Source organism: Sciurus carolinensis, chromosome 4 (assembly GCF_902686445.1).
Source record: "Sciurus carolinensis chromosome 4, mSciCar1.2, whole genome shotgun sequence".
NCBI lineage: Eukaryota > Metazoa > Chordata > Mammalia > Rodentia > Sciuridae > Sciurus > Sciurus carolinensis.
In genome coordinates, this window is record NC_062216.1 from 40,788,729 (window position 1) to 40,805,376 (window position 16,648).

At 35.3% G+C, this 16,648-nt stretch overlaps 1 pseudogene; it reads left to right on the forward strand.

The window, feature by feature from the left end:
- The first annotated feature begins 326 nt into the window (after positions 1 to 326).
- The window catches only part of LOC124982681 (palmitoyltransferase ZDHHC4-like), a 116,459-nt pseudogene continuing 100,137 nt past the window's right edge, over positions 327 to 16,648 (forward strand).

The following is a 16,648-nucleotide window of genomic DNA, read 5'->3' on the forward strand; positions in this document are numbered from 1 at the left end:
TGTAGAGTAACCCAACTCTCTTTTATTTATAGACACACAGGTCAAGGGGGGCCAAGACCAGGAGGAGCTTCTTCTGTGATGGACAAGATAGGGTGGAGTTAGGGGAGCCATTTTCTCAGGGAAACTAGATGGGGAACTGTCTGATTCTGCTAGATAAGGATGGCTTCCCACATTCTGGGACTGAATAACTAATTGCTTTGACAAATGGGACATTAGCAAATATGATATGTGCATAAACTTGAAAAGTAATTTAGGCTTATTTATTGCTACTCATAGAGTACTGAGACCACTAAAAAAAAAATAAGCACAGATTGACCCACTGGAAGATGGCAGACACTGGACTCCAACAGCCCAGCAAAACACCTATCATCTACCAGCTATCTGAGAGGTCAGATTGTCAGCTGACCCACCAGCTGACCAAGGTAAGCATAGGCATGAGTCATCCTATCTGACACTGAAACAGCCAGTTGAGTTCTCTATTTATAGAACAATGAACTAAAAAATGATCGTTACAGTAAACTACTAAGGTTGGATGGCTTTTTACATAGTAAAAGCTAATTGACAGTGTATTTCAGTTCTGATAGCCCGCCACAGGATATTTTATTTCAGAACTATTTAATCTTATTCATGGACTTTTTTATTTTCCTCTGTTGGAAATATTTCATAGAAATAAACTAGACCTATAGAAGTGAAATGATACATCATTATGCACACATTTTTATAGTCTGTATAGATGATTAGGCAATATGATTGTCTTGAAGTCCTAGGAATACTTACAACTTCAAGGTTGACATTTATCAAATTTTTATTATGTCTAAGCAGTCTTTCTTACCTTCTCCCCAATAGCTACCTACTTGGTGCACATCTGTCATATGCATTTGTCAACTCTAAGGAACAGGGACAGTAGTTATTTTTAATTATACAAAAGAAATACACACTATGACAAATGAAATTAGACATACTCTTGATAAAATGTGATGATTGTTTTCATTCAAGGACCAAGTTGAATTTTTTTTAAAAAACTATCAATCAGGATTGACCTTAAATTAGCTAAGGTTGGAGGGAAGTAACTTCTATCCAGCAATGTTTGAAGATAGAAGCTGGCAAGGCCAATACCCTGTTCATCACAGGTGATAAAATTAAAAAGAAAAAAAGTCAATAAATTACTTTTTACTACAGGAGAAATTTCTACTTTATATGCCAACAAAGTGTTGAAATGCCAGAAGCAGTTGAGAACTAAATTACTAAACACTTATTTTATCACAACAGAACGCTAATGCCAGTGCTTGATTACAACAAGCAATCCAATTGCATGAATTTGGACTGCAAGGCACCCAGGCTTTTATATTCATTAGAAAAGTTATTGATTCTGGAAAGTTACCACTAATAAAACTACACTATTTTCTCAGGCCTGTTATATGGGCACAGACAGATTATTTGATCAATGGTATTGAGCAAAAGGAAAAATATTCATTGCTTCTAATCTCTTCCCCTCATTTCTAAATTGTACATTGCTAACAGCAGAAACATGGAGAGCAAAATGTGCTTCCCACACAAGTCCAATGTCAGTACCTTTGTGCACAACAGAAATGCCTTATTTGGATTCATATACTATACATAATTTTTGATAAATTTTATTATTTGTATGAAAATTATTACATAATCTAGTTTAAAAATGTCAGAATAATGTGATCTGATAGTAAAAATGCCTTCAAGTTTATAAATTATAAATTGTTTGAACAGCATCATTCCTAAGACATACAAGTTATTTCAACTGGCAACTGCTTGAACTTCTTTCTATGCTGGCTAGTGTTTTGCCTTTTAAGAACAGAGTTCTATAGTTTGTATAAAACATTTTAAAATTAATTTTAATCAAATAATACTGTCTCACAGTTTTCATACTGAATGGGATTTTCATAAGTAAAATTAACAAAGATGTAATTTTAGTCACTTTTGAACTTTTTAAAAAATAGGATGTGAGCTATTCTATAGCTATTCATGTTTCCATTTAAATACTAGAATCACCTTGACAATTTCTACAAATAATTTGCTAGCATTTTGTTTGAAATTGCACTAAATCTCTTATATCAGTTTGGGGAATCTTAAAAATATTGAGTTCTTCAATTCATAAACAAGGATATAACTCACTGTTTATTTAAAAATTTCATTTTTCTCAGCAAGATTTGTTGGTTTCAGTATGCACATTTTTACATGTTTTGTTAAATTTATCTCTAAATATATATTTTTGATGCCTTTATACAAGTATATTTTAAACTTTTATTTTCTCATTATTTTTTGCTAGTGCATATAATGTATATTGACTGTTGCATATTGGCATTGTATCCTGTGATCTTGCTAAATTCATTCACTACTGGCAATAACTGTTTCCATATTTTTTAATATTTTTATGTATAGAGAAAAAATAAAAATATCTACTCTTCACAAAACCAGTTAAGAAAATGAAAATTCAAATCACCGTTTGGGAGACTATATTTGCAATACACATGTCTGACAAAGGACTTGTTTCCACAAGGCATAAAGAATTTAAAGTTGTTTAAATTTAAATTTAAAATTTAAACAATTTAAATTTAAATTTAAATTTAAAATTTAAAATTGTTAATAGTAATAAAAAGAACAACTGGAGATAGGCAAAAGGTTGTAACAGACACTTCACAATATAAGCTATATGAACTACAAGCTGATGAAAAGCTGCTTAACTTTGTTATTAGGCAAGTGCACATTAAAACCAGAATGAGATATTAATATAAACATTAAAATGACTGAAATGAAAAACTCAATAAGACTAAGATCTGGCACGGGTGTGGGGCGAGGAGAATTATTCTATATTGCTGATAGATTTGAAAACAAAACAACCACTCTGGCCCCTTTTGTTTACACTTAGGTATTTACCCCAAGAAATAAAACACGGGTCCACAAAAACACCTGGAAAAAGTATTCATAGCAGCTTTATTCAAAAGAGCTCCAAATAGGAGATAATCCAGTTTATCTCTCAAATCATAAATATGAAAAAATAAAATATGGTGTGTGTATATATATATATATATAGAGAGAGAGAGAGAGAGAGAGAGAGAGAGAAAGAGACAGAGAGAGACAGAGAGAGAGATATGCAACAAAATAGAGATGATGTTGCTTTAGAGAAGTCTCTTTGAAACAGATGAATATTTTTTTCCAATCAGTAATATAATCTTTGTTACAAAAGTGAAAAATTCAGTCAATTTATTTACGTGATTATTTGACTTATATTCATTTCTACTTTACATGTTGTGATGATATTTAAAAGCAATGGCTCTTCAGCAAACTGCCTGCATTTGTCTTTTGCCTCTTCTGTTGGACAATCATTTGAATTCTGTTTGGAATAAATGTTGTGCCCTTTACCACCAACCAAATTGGTATGATGAAGCCCTCACCCTTTAAGAGATGGTATTTAGAGACCAGGCACTGGACAGGTGATCAGTTACAGGATATCATGAGGGTGGAGTTCTCAGGATGTGATCAGTGCTGACTCTTCCACACACGCCACCAGCATGGTCTCCAAGAAAAGGTCAAGTGAGCAAAGAGATGGCAGCTGCCTTCCAGTCAAGAGATAAGGCCTCACAATGAAATCCACTTAGCTGGTGCCTGTATCCTGTACTTTCCAGTTTTAAGATTTGTGACAAAAAAGATATTTTGTTACTTAAGGCACCCAGCTTATGGCATTTTGTTATGGCAGCCTGAGCAAACAAGGATAACCTCTCTGCCTAAGTTTTGTATCTATAAGCTGGGATAAGAGTAGTGCTGACCTGGGTTTCTATTGTGAACATGAGTCAAACATTGTCTGGCAAATTCAAGCCCAATGTGAGTCTCGGTTACTAGTGTTACTGAACCGACTTTATGTCCTGCTTTCCCTGTGTCTTGTCTCATTGCTCCTCTCCCTTCTGGTTCTTTTGAAGTGATTGTTCAATTTTCTTCTTTATTATTTGGAATCCCTGTTCTATGTCATATTATTTTAATGTTTCCTGTTATGGTTTAGATGTGAGGTGTCCCCCAAAAGCTCACATGTGAACAATGCAAGAAGGTTCAGAGGAGAAATGATTGGGTTGTAAGAGTCTTAACCCAATCAGTGATTTAATCCCCTCATAGGGATTAACTGAGTGGTAACTGAAGTGGTAGGGTGTGGTTTGGGGGTATATATTTGTATCTGGCAGTGATTCTTTCTCTCTCTGTGTTGTTTGATCATCATGTGAGTTGCTTCCTTCCACCGCACTCTTCTGCCATGATGTTCTGCCTCACCTCCAGCCCTGAGGAATGCAGTCAACCTTCCATGGACTCAGAACGATGAAACTGTGAGCCCTCAAATAAACTCTTCCTCTTCTACAGTTTTCTGGTCAGGTCCTTTAGTTATAGCAACAAAAAAGCTGACTGAAATTGTTACCCTTAAAATGTAAAGATGTGCATTTGACCTAAGTCCTGAAGTTAATCCATTTACTTCCTTTCCCCTCAAATTCAAGATGCTTAGAACGCTTTATTTCCCATCACCCCTTTCAAAGCACATTCTCAATTGACATATTTTAAAAATGTCTAGCTTGTTTTTATAACCAAAAAATTAAACAGTTTTACATTTTATAGAAAATTCACTACTTGGACCCTGTTTCTTCCTCTCCTTTCCTTGATGGATTTTAGATTGTACAGGATCCTTTTTCCTTCTTTTTGAAGAACTCTCTTCAGAAGTTATTTAATTGGGGGCTGTTTAGAAGCAAATTCTCAAATTCTGCTGCTTTGTTGTTATTTTGTCCTCATTCTTGACAGATACTTTAGCTGTGCAAACAATTCTAGATTGACTGTTATTTTCTCTGAAAACATTGAGGACATTTCACTGTATTCTTGCTCCATTCATTATTTTTTTTGTGTGTGTGGACAAGCTAGCTGTCAGTCTAAATCCACCTTAGTAGGATTTGTGTTTGTTTATTCTACGTCCCCATGAACAGTACAGGCTCAGATCCACTTTATATTTTGGGCTTAGAATCCACATAAACAATATGGATTCAGGCTGCAAGCCAAGAACAGGCCAGTGGACATCAAATTTGCAGGAAAGATGTTTGTTCTTCCTCCACCCTCATTCAAGTTGAGGTAGCAGTTATTTGGATTATTTTTCCATTTCCCTGGATGATGGGTTTATGCAGATGGTCTCAGTTACGAACCTCTAGGCCACAGGACTCTGGATGTGGCCCAGGGTGCCTGGTGGCTTCCTTGCCCACTGTCCTCCCTCAGCTTGTGCCCTTGCTTCACTCTTGCCCACCTGGTCTTCCTTTACTTCCATGCAGGCTCATCTGTTGCTTTAAAAGTTATAACTGCCGTGTGTGTCTTCATTGGTCATTTTTATTTGTTATATAAACAAAAATCAGGAGAGGCATAAAAATCTCTGGTCAGTCATGTTTGGAGAAATAGAAATCCCCACAAGATTCTACATCCATTTAAATTTACTAAGATGTAATGTTAGGTCATTTAGTTGTTGACTTTTTATTTTTTTAATGTATGAGCTCAATGCAATGAACTTTCCTCTTTAGTACTGCTTTCAGAGTGTCCCAGAGATTTTGATATTTTGTGTCATTGTTCTCATTTACCTCTAAGAATTCTTTTATTTCTTCCCTGATGTCTTCTGTTATCATTGCATCATTCAGTAGCATAGTATTTAGTCTCCAGGGGTAGGAGTAGTTTTTGATTTTATTTTATCATTGATTTCTAATTGCATTCCATTATGGTCTGATAGAATACAAAGTAGTATTTCTATTTTTGTGTATTTACCAATGGCTTCTTTGTGGCATAGCATATGGTCTATTTTGGAGAAGGATCCATGAGTTGCTGAGAAGAAAGTATATTCGCATGATGATGGATGAAATACTCTGTATATGTCCATTAAGTCTATATCATTGACTGTATTATTTAGGTCTATAGTTTCTTTGTTCCATTTTTGTTTGGAGGATCTATCCAGTGCTGAGAGTGGTGTGTTAAAGTCACCCACTATTACTGTGTTTTGGTTTATTTGATTCTTAAAATTGAGAAGGCTTTGTTTGATGTACATAGCTGCTCCATTGTTTGGGGGCATATATATTAAAAAATGTTATGTCTTGCTGGTTTATGGTTCCCTGGAGCAGTATGAAATGTCTGTCTTTATCTCTTCTGACTAACTTAGGTTTGAAGTTCACTTTATCTGATATGAGGATGGAGACCCCTGCCTTTTTACTGAGTCCATGTGCATGGTATGTTTTTCCCCATCCTTTAGTCTGTGGATGTCTTTTTCTATGAGATAAGCCTCTGAAGGCAGCCTATTGTTGGGTATTTCTTTTTAATCCAATCTGCCAGTCGATGTTTTTGATTAATGGAATTTGCAGATAAATGGATGGAATTGGAGAGTATCATGCTAAGTGAAATAAATCAATCCCAAAAAACCAAAGGCTGAATGTATTCACTGATAAGTAAATGATGATATATGATGGGGCAGGGGGGTTGGGGGGTGAGAGAAGAATGGAGGGACTTTAGATTACATGGAGGGAAATGAGAGGAGGGAGATATGAAAAATGGTGGAATGAGACAGACATCAATACCCTATGTAAATGTATGATTAAACAAATGGTATGTACAGAGTGCACAACCATAGAAACTAAATAACATACCCCATTTGTGTACAATGAATCAAAATGCAGTCTGTAAAAAATTTTAAAAAATAATTTTATTAAGTTTAAGGGAAAATATTAACATCAAAACAAGTGTAAATGACCTTAAAAACCATATCTTTAACTTGGTAGTTACTGTGTTAATTATGTAGTTAATAAAAAAGATTATCATTTATTTGTATTAAAAAAAGCTTAAAAATAACATCTTCATGTTCATTCCTTGTATATCCATGCAAAACAGGCAATGGAGTATTATTTAAAGATTATTATCTACCAGCAAATTGAAAGAAGGATGATTTTCATATGAAAAATGTGATAAAAATAAAATCTTACCTAGACTGAGAAAAATACATTGTTTTCTATCTGAGCTAAGATATTCTTTTATATAAAATACAACTAAACATCAAAGGGTCATTGACTACTGCATCAATCATTTTATTTGCTGAGACTGAAAAAAGGCTATTGAATTGTTTCTGCTAATTACATAGCAAAAATATCAATGATTTTATATTTCACATCTTGTACTTCTCTACTCTGGGGAAATCTTATAGATCGTATCCTTTCCAGATTCTTTTGTTAAATCACTTCTGTTGGGCATGGCCAATTACTCAATTCAGTAGCCACTTGTGCATCCAAAGGCTTCCACACATCAGAATCTCATCCATAAGTTCGGGAGTAGAGATGTCACTGCATGCCACAGATTGTCATTGCTGAAAGTGCCTTCAACAAGGAAGTCATCCACACAGGGGTCTTGAGTTACCTGGGGACTAGCAAAAAACACTACCATCATGCTGAAGGGACACTTGTGGAAATGGTATCACTGAAGTGCTGTGTGACTCTCTGTCACGGCTGAGAGAAGCACATCACTACCAACAACACCATTGCCTTCTCAACAGCAGTGCTTTGTATTTTGTAGCACCTTGAAAACTACAGATGCTCTCATGTAGATTAATAAATTTAAGATTCAATGAAACCCAGGTTCTTCAGTCTTAAAAATTTGAAGTTTGAGACTTAGAAATAAGTGACTTACTCAAACAGTAAGTAGTCATACTAGAAAATAGTCATATAAGCCTGGATTCTAAATCTATTAGAAGTCAATTATTTTTTTAGTGTTTTATGTTGCTTTAGTTGATCCTTTATAGTAACCTTAGGGGACTAGGAAAAAATAAATCTAAAAATAAGAAAACTTTCTTTATATCTAAAACTAAATAGATATTAAGACAATTTATCCAAATGAGCCAAATCAAATAAATACTTCAATTCTTAGATACTGTAAGAAAATAGGTAGGAGAGAGCTTTGTGTCTTTAATGAAGAGTGACTGGGCATCCATAAGGCATAACTAATGACATAATACTTATCATTTCTTGGGTGTCTATTGCTTGGTGCTCAATAGTCCTGTGAAATGGTTATCATAATGCTTTATTTATACATGAGAAAACAGGCTCACGAAAGTTAAGCAACTTGCTGAGAGTCAGGCAGATAGTAGGTAGCCCACAGTATTTGAGTCAGATTGGTCTCACCTCTGACATTTCCTGTACACATTTCTACCTTGTCTGTATGTTTGCTTCCCTTCAGATTCACTCCCATTATACTATTGATTTATCGTTTTAAAAATATGCCTACACTTTATTTTAATAAGCAAATAAAATGTATTTCTGTGTATGGCATAAAACGTTTTTTATAGGCATATATTATAGAGTGACTAAATCAAGGTAATTAGCATATACTTTACTTCACATACTTATTTTGTGCCTGTGTGTTGAAAAAACATTTAAATCTGCTCTTTTTAGCAATTTTTAAGTATATAGCATATTGTTATAATCATCAGGAGGTGCACTAGATCTCTTAAACCTAATTACCCTAACTAAAATTGTGTATCCTTTGACCTGCACCTTGATTAATCTTGAGCGTATTGTATTGCTAAATTGTAGCAGGCAGAAATTTTGTCCTCATGACCCACCTCTTTAGTGTCACATCCTTGGTAAGGTTGTTACAAAACAGAGGATCTTTGTGGATATACATATTGCTACAAGTCAGGTCTTAATGCAGGTAAATTATCCTAAATGAGCCAAATGGACTTCATCTAATCCCATGGCCCTTTAAAAGTCAGAATAGGGTGGCAGAAAGGAAAATTAAAAAGATGGTTAAGTAAAAGGATGATCATATCACTACTGGTCTTGAAGATTGAAGGAACTTTGGGCCTTAGAATGGGCGGTGACGTTAGAAGCTGAGAATGATCCCTAATCATTAGCCAACAAGCAAAAGAAAGAGGGTGCTCCCACATCAATATGGAACTGAACACTGTCAACTAACTGAGGGAGACTGGAAGCAGATTGTCATCTCTCCTTCAAAGAGCCTAAGCCAGCTGACAGTTTGAGTCTCACCACCACCATAATACACACATGTGCACATATGCAGTCTCAGAGCTACTTGGTTTGTAGTCCTTCGGAATATGTTCTTTCTTGTGTGTGAAGTCTGTGAGTCTCTGCATTCTTACTGAGCCATATTATTACTTTCCTATCATTTTGGGCAACGGGTTTCTGTTGTCACCCTCAGCTTTTCTCCATTGTTGCCGTTTTCTTTCTCTCTCTCTTTCCTGTTCTTAGTGTCTCAGTTCCTTGTTTATTAATTCTATGACATAATTATATACACAGCCATTTGGTCAACACACGCATGTTTCTTTGTTAAGAAATCAAGGAAATACTTGGCAGTATGTAAAGTGTTTGCTTCTTGAATTTTCACTGTATACTTACTGAAAAGTGGTACATGGATGCTTCTCTTCTGCTAGATATTTTAACAGAAAAATTCCTTGTTCTAGAACTGCATGATGCTTGGGATGGCAGAAAATTTGGCTTTAGGAAAGTGAATCATTATCATATTTGATTTTAATTATATATGAGATAGCTTTTGGTATTTTATTTCTATCTGGAGAAAGATTATATTAAAATTAACATTTATGATTTTAGTTAGAGAAAGAAAGGTTGCAATTCATCAGTCTGCATGTTCACACAAATTCAACAACCAAAATATTCATGCTTTTTTGTTGGTGTTAAATTGATCTTGCTTAATCTTATATCCAGGTGAGTCCCAACTTACAATGGTTTGACTTATGAATTTTCAACTCTATGATAATACAAAAGTAAGACACCTTCATGTGTTAGATATATATGCTCATATTTGAAGCTATACCTCTAATTTTGATGAACTAACTTTAGCCTCCAATCAGTTACATGATAAAAAGGGTGAACAACAATTACTTGGCAGTGTATGGTATTACTGAACTTGATAGGTTACATGTAGTAAGTGCATTTTTGAACTGATATTTTCAATTTATGATAAATTTATCAGGGTGCTATACCATTGAAAGTTGAGGAGCATCTACATCTCTAAGCAGTAAGTCTGAGATTCACCCTGGATTCCATTCTTTACTTCTAATGTCTAGTCAGTCCTTGAGATTAGCTCGTAGTTTTTCATACATGCTTCCGAATAACCTTATTCAGAAATAGAATTGGTTAGTTGGGATTCCATGATTAGCTGCTGCACAGGAAAACTTTTAATCATCAACACTTTCCAAAATTCTGATTTGCCCTTTGGTGGAAAATATTTTTCCTCTAACTGGTGTTTGTTGACCAGAATATCAAAGGAAACATGCTGACCTCAAACTGTGGAACGAACCATTGCAAACATGGGCATGTCTACTTCTGCAATCAATATCATTGTTTCCACCATGGCTAGAGTTCATTCTTTCAAGAGCACCTTGCATGGGTGTTCTCAGGGCACATTCTGGACTTTGTTCAGAACTTAATCAGTTTTCATGAAGAAAGGGTCCTCAGAAAATGCTTTTGAACAAATTAAGTGGATTATAAGGCACTTCTATTGATTTTTTTGTTTAGAGAATTTGTGAATCTGTTGAATTATTTTGATGAAACATAATAGTAAACTTTTTACAGTATTTGAACAGAATCTAATTTGTAGGCTGTTGTCACTTTGAAATGAAGTAGTTACATACATATTTTCAGGAGGATCAGCATCCGTTTTCATAAAATAAGAACTCGAATTTATAGCACAATCAATGCATGATTGAGATTGATTTAAAAAAAAAAAAAAGACTTATTTAAACCTGTCTAAACATGGTTACTAGCATGGTGTGAATGACCTCATAAAATGTAATTCTGTGAACCAAAATATTTTTATAAAAACTAAATGATATTTGGTGACTATCTTTTTTCCTAAAGAAAAATAATTTACTGAAATCTATGGACCTGAAATGTAGTATTTTACAGTATCAAAATAGGCTATTTTAAAACACACACACACACATTTCACAGCATACTTTGTTACCTAATATTAACTATTTTATGAGAATAACTCCACAAAGTCAACTTGTTTTATGAAAACAACTCTGTGAAGAGTCATCTTTCTCTTTCAGACAACATTTAAAAGTTGGAATCTATATAGTGTTTGAGTTCCATTCAGTTGGTTGTATTTATGAAGTTAATCTATGAGAATTAAGAGAAGAGAATGAAATATATGGAAACCAGGTGTGTGGTTCACACCTGAAATCTCCCCAACTCCACAGGCTGAGGCAAGATGAGCACAAGTTCAAGGCCAGTCTCAGCAACTTAGTGAAACCCTCAGCAACTTAGCAAGACACTGTCTCAAAATAAAATAAAAAATAAGAAAACGCACAGTATATCACTCATTGCTAAAGTACCCTTGGGTTCAATCCCCAGTAGCACAATAAAAAAATAATTAAAGAAACACAAAAGAAGGGAACACATAAATGGTATTCAAATGGTATTAGCAAAAACATTGATAAATTTAAAATTTTTCATATAGCAATATTAAGTAGGTTATTATACTTTAATTATTTCCAATTTTTTATTAAAAGATAAAACTGATAATGCTTTTCCCCAAAATTCATTATTACACTGGATTCCTCTGATCTGAACATAATTTAGATGAACTATGAAGATATTGGGTAAGACATCTCTTTACATTATTCTAATGAATATTTTCCTAAAGAAAAATAACCCACTGAATATTAATTATTCTAATTAACAAATGTGCACATCCTAAATGTGTAAATAGGGCTTTCCAGTGTCCAGTTGTTTCATTCAGCAAACATGTATTAAATGTCTACTGTGCATCAAGTCCTGTTCTAAATATTGGTGAAGCAATATTAAAAATAAAAACTGTTAAAGTCCATACCCTCAAGGAGTTTATATTGTAATGAAGTAGATGGTAAATAAAAATAGACTGCAATGTCAAATGGGGATAATGTTTAAAAGAATAGTAAAATGACACATGGGAATGGAAAGTGATAGGGGAAAGTGTAGGAACCTGGGAATAACTGGGAAGACCTCTTTAAGGAGACACTATTTGAGTAGAGAACTCAAATGGAAGTGAGAGGTGGGCAGATATCTGGTTCCTGGCTGGAGCAATAGTAGGATCTTAAGCCCGTTGGCTGTGTTTGAAGAATAGGGTGGAGGTCATTGTGGTTCGTGAAGAGGAAAAACGTTGGTATGCAGAAGGAATATGAAGTCAGAGAGGAGGTCCAGCAGGAATGTGAAGTTGGGTTAATTATGATTAGATTATTGGATTTTATTCTGAATGTGTCAAGAAACTATTGAAGGCTTTTCAGCATGAGAGTAACATGATCCTGTCTACATTTTGAAAGGATCACTTTAGCTGTTCTATGGTGGGAAATAAGCAGGAAACACAGGTACAAAGTATTAGAATAGTTGAGCAAGAAATGGGAGTGAAGATATAGGTTATACTTTGTAGATAGAAAGATAAAAAAAAAAACAGTCTATTTGATTTTTTCTTTGTTCTTTTCCTTTTCTATTTTTCTTTCTTTTTCTTGTGTGTGTGCATGTGTGTATTTGTAGGTATATGATACTGGGAATTGAATACAGGGCCTTGCATATGCTAGGTAAGCTCTCTACCACTGAGTTACATCTCTAACCCTTTTTATTTTGAGACAGGTTCTCCCTAAATTGTCCAGGATGACTTCAAACTTGGAACTTGTAATCCTCTTGTGTCAGCCTCCTGAGTAACTGGAGATAACATGCATACACCACCACATCCAGCTAAAATCACAGTGTACTCTGGAAACTGGAGAAATCCAATGTGATTAGACTAATGGGGCAGGATGGGGGAGGGTGAAGCTGCATAGCACAAGATGAGATCATGAAAATATGTAGAGTTAGATTACATGAGGCCTCGTAGGTCATGAGACAGAGTTCCTTTTTTTTTTTTTTAAATATAAGAAGTCATTGGAGGATATGGGTGCAGAATGATGAAATCTGACTTACATTACACAAAGATCATTCTGTCTAGTATTGGAGGGAGAGTCGCTCACAGGGAATGAGGTCTAGAAAGTTGGGACTAATTTAAGAAGTTAGTGCCAGAAGTTAAGCAAGAGGTGATGAGGGTGGTATGTACGGCGATGGTGACAATGGAGGTGGGAAAACTGAGTTTATACAAGGAGTACTTTGAAGTTGAAACAGATTAGATATTGGATATAAGGGAAAAGGGAAACAGAAGATTAAAGAAGTTCCAGTTTGGGTGACTGAGTTATAGTAGTTCACATAATAACAAAACTATACATTAAACAGACACACACACTTCTAAAGTCGTTTATTATTATTTTTTATTTTGATTCAACAGTATTGTAGCACACTGCACATGTTACTCTAAAGCACACCTCTATCACTTCACATTTTAAGTGCATGGAATGTAGTAACCTTAAATAGTATTTGATTAACTGAACTGAAGTACTTCCTAATATATCTTATGCACCTAAGTATAATCTATTTCTAGTCTATTCTTTGTGAACTTCCAAAAAATGTTTAAAAAACTAAGTCATGCTCTTTCTTGAAACCTGCCAGTAGACCTTCCCTGCTGTCAGCAGAAGAACCAGATGCAGCAGACACATGAGGCCCTTCTTCCACTAGAGCTATATTTTTCACATTTTTATGATTCAACTTTTCCTTTTCCCCCTCATTTAATATTGCTGATAAAGTGAACTACAAAAGTGAATGATAACTTCTCAAATGTGGTATTTTCTTAATTTGTCATGTCCTGCTGTGCCTCTTTATGCTATTATCACAAAGATGAATTTCTTCCTATTAAATCTCTTCGATTTTCCAAATTTAAGTCAGGTTCCATCCTGCACATGCCCTAAGTCACATATACACCCCTATTCTAACAGTATGTCTTTGACTTGTAAATTGCCCATTTATGTTGTGTTTCTCCCATTGAACAATAAATTCCTTAAAGCCAGAGATTTTTTTCCCCATAATTTTATCCTCAGAACATAACATAGTATAGTGTAACATGCTATAAACTTGGTAAATACAACACTGCATGAATATATGGAAATTACTATTATACTGCAGAGAATAAAATTTCTAGGGGAAGAATGTACAGTGTAAAGAGGATAAGCTAAAAAAAAATTCCTAGGGAACAGCAATATTTGAAAATTGAAATAAAAAAAGGAAAAGTAGAAATAAATGACTATAAGACATGAAGTGAATACTCAGTATTGTATCATAGTCATTCAAGAAAAATAGAATTTTAAGAAATGATCAGTAATGTCAAATGTGTGTAAAAGTCAAGAATAATGACTGTGAAATGTTCAATAGATTCGGCAATTAAAAAGACATCGATGACTTTATGATACAAATTTAGTACATTGGTGGAGACAGAGCCGATGACAGAGTGCTGGGTAATGAATGGAACATAGTGGGTAGATCACAGTGCAACTCTGGTGTGAACTGCAGAAACAGGATGCGTTTGGTGTTAACCTCCTATTCACTGCCCTCTGTGGATGACGAATCCTGGTAAGGAGCGGGTATTTAATTTCCTGAGTGTGAACAAAGTCATGGCTTTTAATACACCTGAAAATACTGATGGGTGATGCAAATTTGAATAAACCTGTAGAAGAGACAAGAGAAGGGAAGAGTGTAGAAAAGCTCTGGAGATGAAGTCTTCAGTGAGAGAAGTTTGAAAGATCAGATCAAGGGAGGTTCCTTGAGGCAGTGGGTGGACTCTGTAGTGGATTCTAGAGCAGAGAGACTGTGAAGGTCATCTGTGGTGGCCAGGAGAATACACCTCACCTGTGCACAGCTCCAGAGAGAAATCCCACATCTGACTGTTGAGCTCTGAAATGCATCTAGCATTGTGCTGTGACCACTCTTCCCATGGGCTGCTCTCCAGTCTGTGACTGAGGGAAGCAGGGATACTAAGGCAGTCTGTTCCTGGAGTTTGGGCTTCTCTGCTGGCCCAGGATGACTAAAGAACTCCATGGCAGCCTTGCTGAACCTTCCTTAGCTTGGAAAGTAGTTCAAGATAGTTTTCCCCAGCCTTCTCCAGACTTCACAATTTTATCTTACAGGAATTTTTCTTTTTATCTTTCTTTTTGAGTTGGAAGTGGAAGGATTGTATGTTTTATTATTCTTTATTTTATGTTTAAAATTCATCGTTAACTGACACAAAACTATGGGATGCAGTATGATAATTTGATACATGTATACAATGTATAATGATCAAATCAAGGTAATTAGCATTCCCATTTCCTTATTATGACATTTATGGCAAAATGGATGGAACTAGAGGACATTAAGTGAAACAAGCCAGGTGCAGAAAGACAAATACCTTATGTTCTCATATGTCAAAACTAGAAAAGTGCATATCATAGCAAAAAAGTAGAACAGCAGTTACTAGCAGATAGGAAGTGTAGAGGAATGGGGAGAAAGGGAGACTGAATCACAGGTACTATAGTTTGCAATTACCTATTATATATTGTATGAAGAACTAGAGGAAGGAGTTGGAAGGCGGCAAACACAAAGAAATCATTAACTTTGGATGGTGTAGAGGAAAATGGGGTGGGAGGAGGTAGGGGATGGAAAGATGGTAGAATGAAACAGACAGTATTACCCTATGTACATGTATGATTACATGAATGGTGTGAATCTACATTGTGTACAACCATAGCAATGAAAAGTTGTACCCCGTTTGTGTGCAATGAATCAAAATGCAGTCTGTAAAACTAAAAAAAATTGAATAAAAAAAAAAAGAGAAGGCGGGTTCCTTAGAAGATGAGAAGATGGGATGCTGTGAAGATGGAATAATGTATGTCCACTGTTCTGTGGCAGAAAGTGAGGGAGGCAAACTTAAGGAAAGGAAACTTACATCAAAATAGAGAAGATGAAGCAAGGTCCGCCATGACACCCATAGAAGTCAGATTATGACAAATACCCAAAGAGGAGGACTCCTAAGGGTCTCTGATTTTCAAAGGAAAAAAAAAAAGAAGAGCCCACATCTGGTTGGTGAATCAGTACAAGTTCTATGAAGGGGGTGATGTTTAAGCTGGACTGTAATGTTAAATATTTTCTTAATAAAATCCTTGCACATTTAATCTTGTGCTAATCCCTGCTTCTCAGAACACCCAGATTAACATGCCATCTGATGGATACAGTATTCTTAATATTTGAAGAGAAGCGTATTGCTGGGCTGTTTGTGATGTGTCCCTGTTTCTTCAAGACACATTCAGTACAAGATCCATTTATCACTACCACTGGAGTAGATTTTCTTTCTTGGGAGCAGGGATTCAGTGAAATGATGTGACTATTCAGGGATGTCATATGCCAAGGACAGAAGCTGCCTGCAGCTTAGAGTCAAACCTGTGTATTGGGGAGTGATTAAATAGCCACGTTGCTCACATAAGTAAAACCACACCCATCTAGGTGAAGGTTATCAATGCTGATTTGTGTCATTCAGAAGTTTTGCACTGCACCTCAACAAAAAACAAACTAAACTTCACACAAATATGAGTTCCCGACTTTGGAACATCTTTAGACATAGAAGGCAGAGAATAATTCTATAGAAATAAAGCAAAAATAACAGTGTAAAACGGGCAAGGGAGCACACACCTGTAATCCTAGCAGCTAGGGAGGCTGAGGTAGGAAGA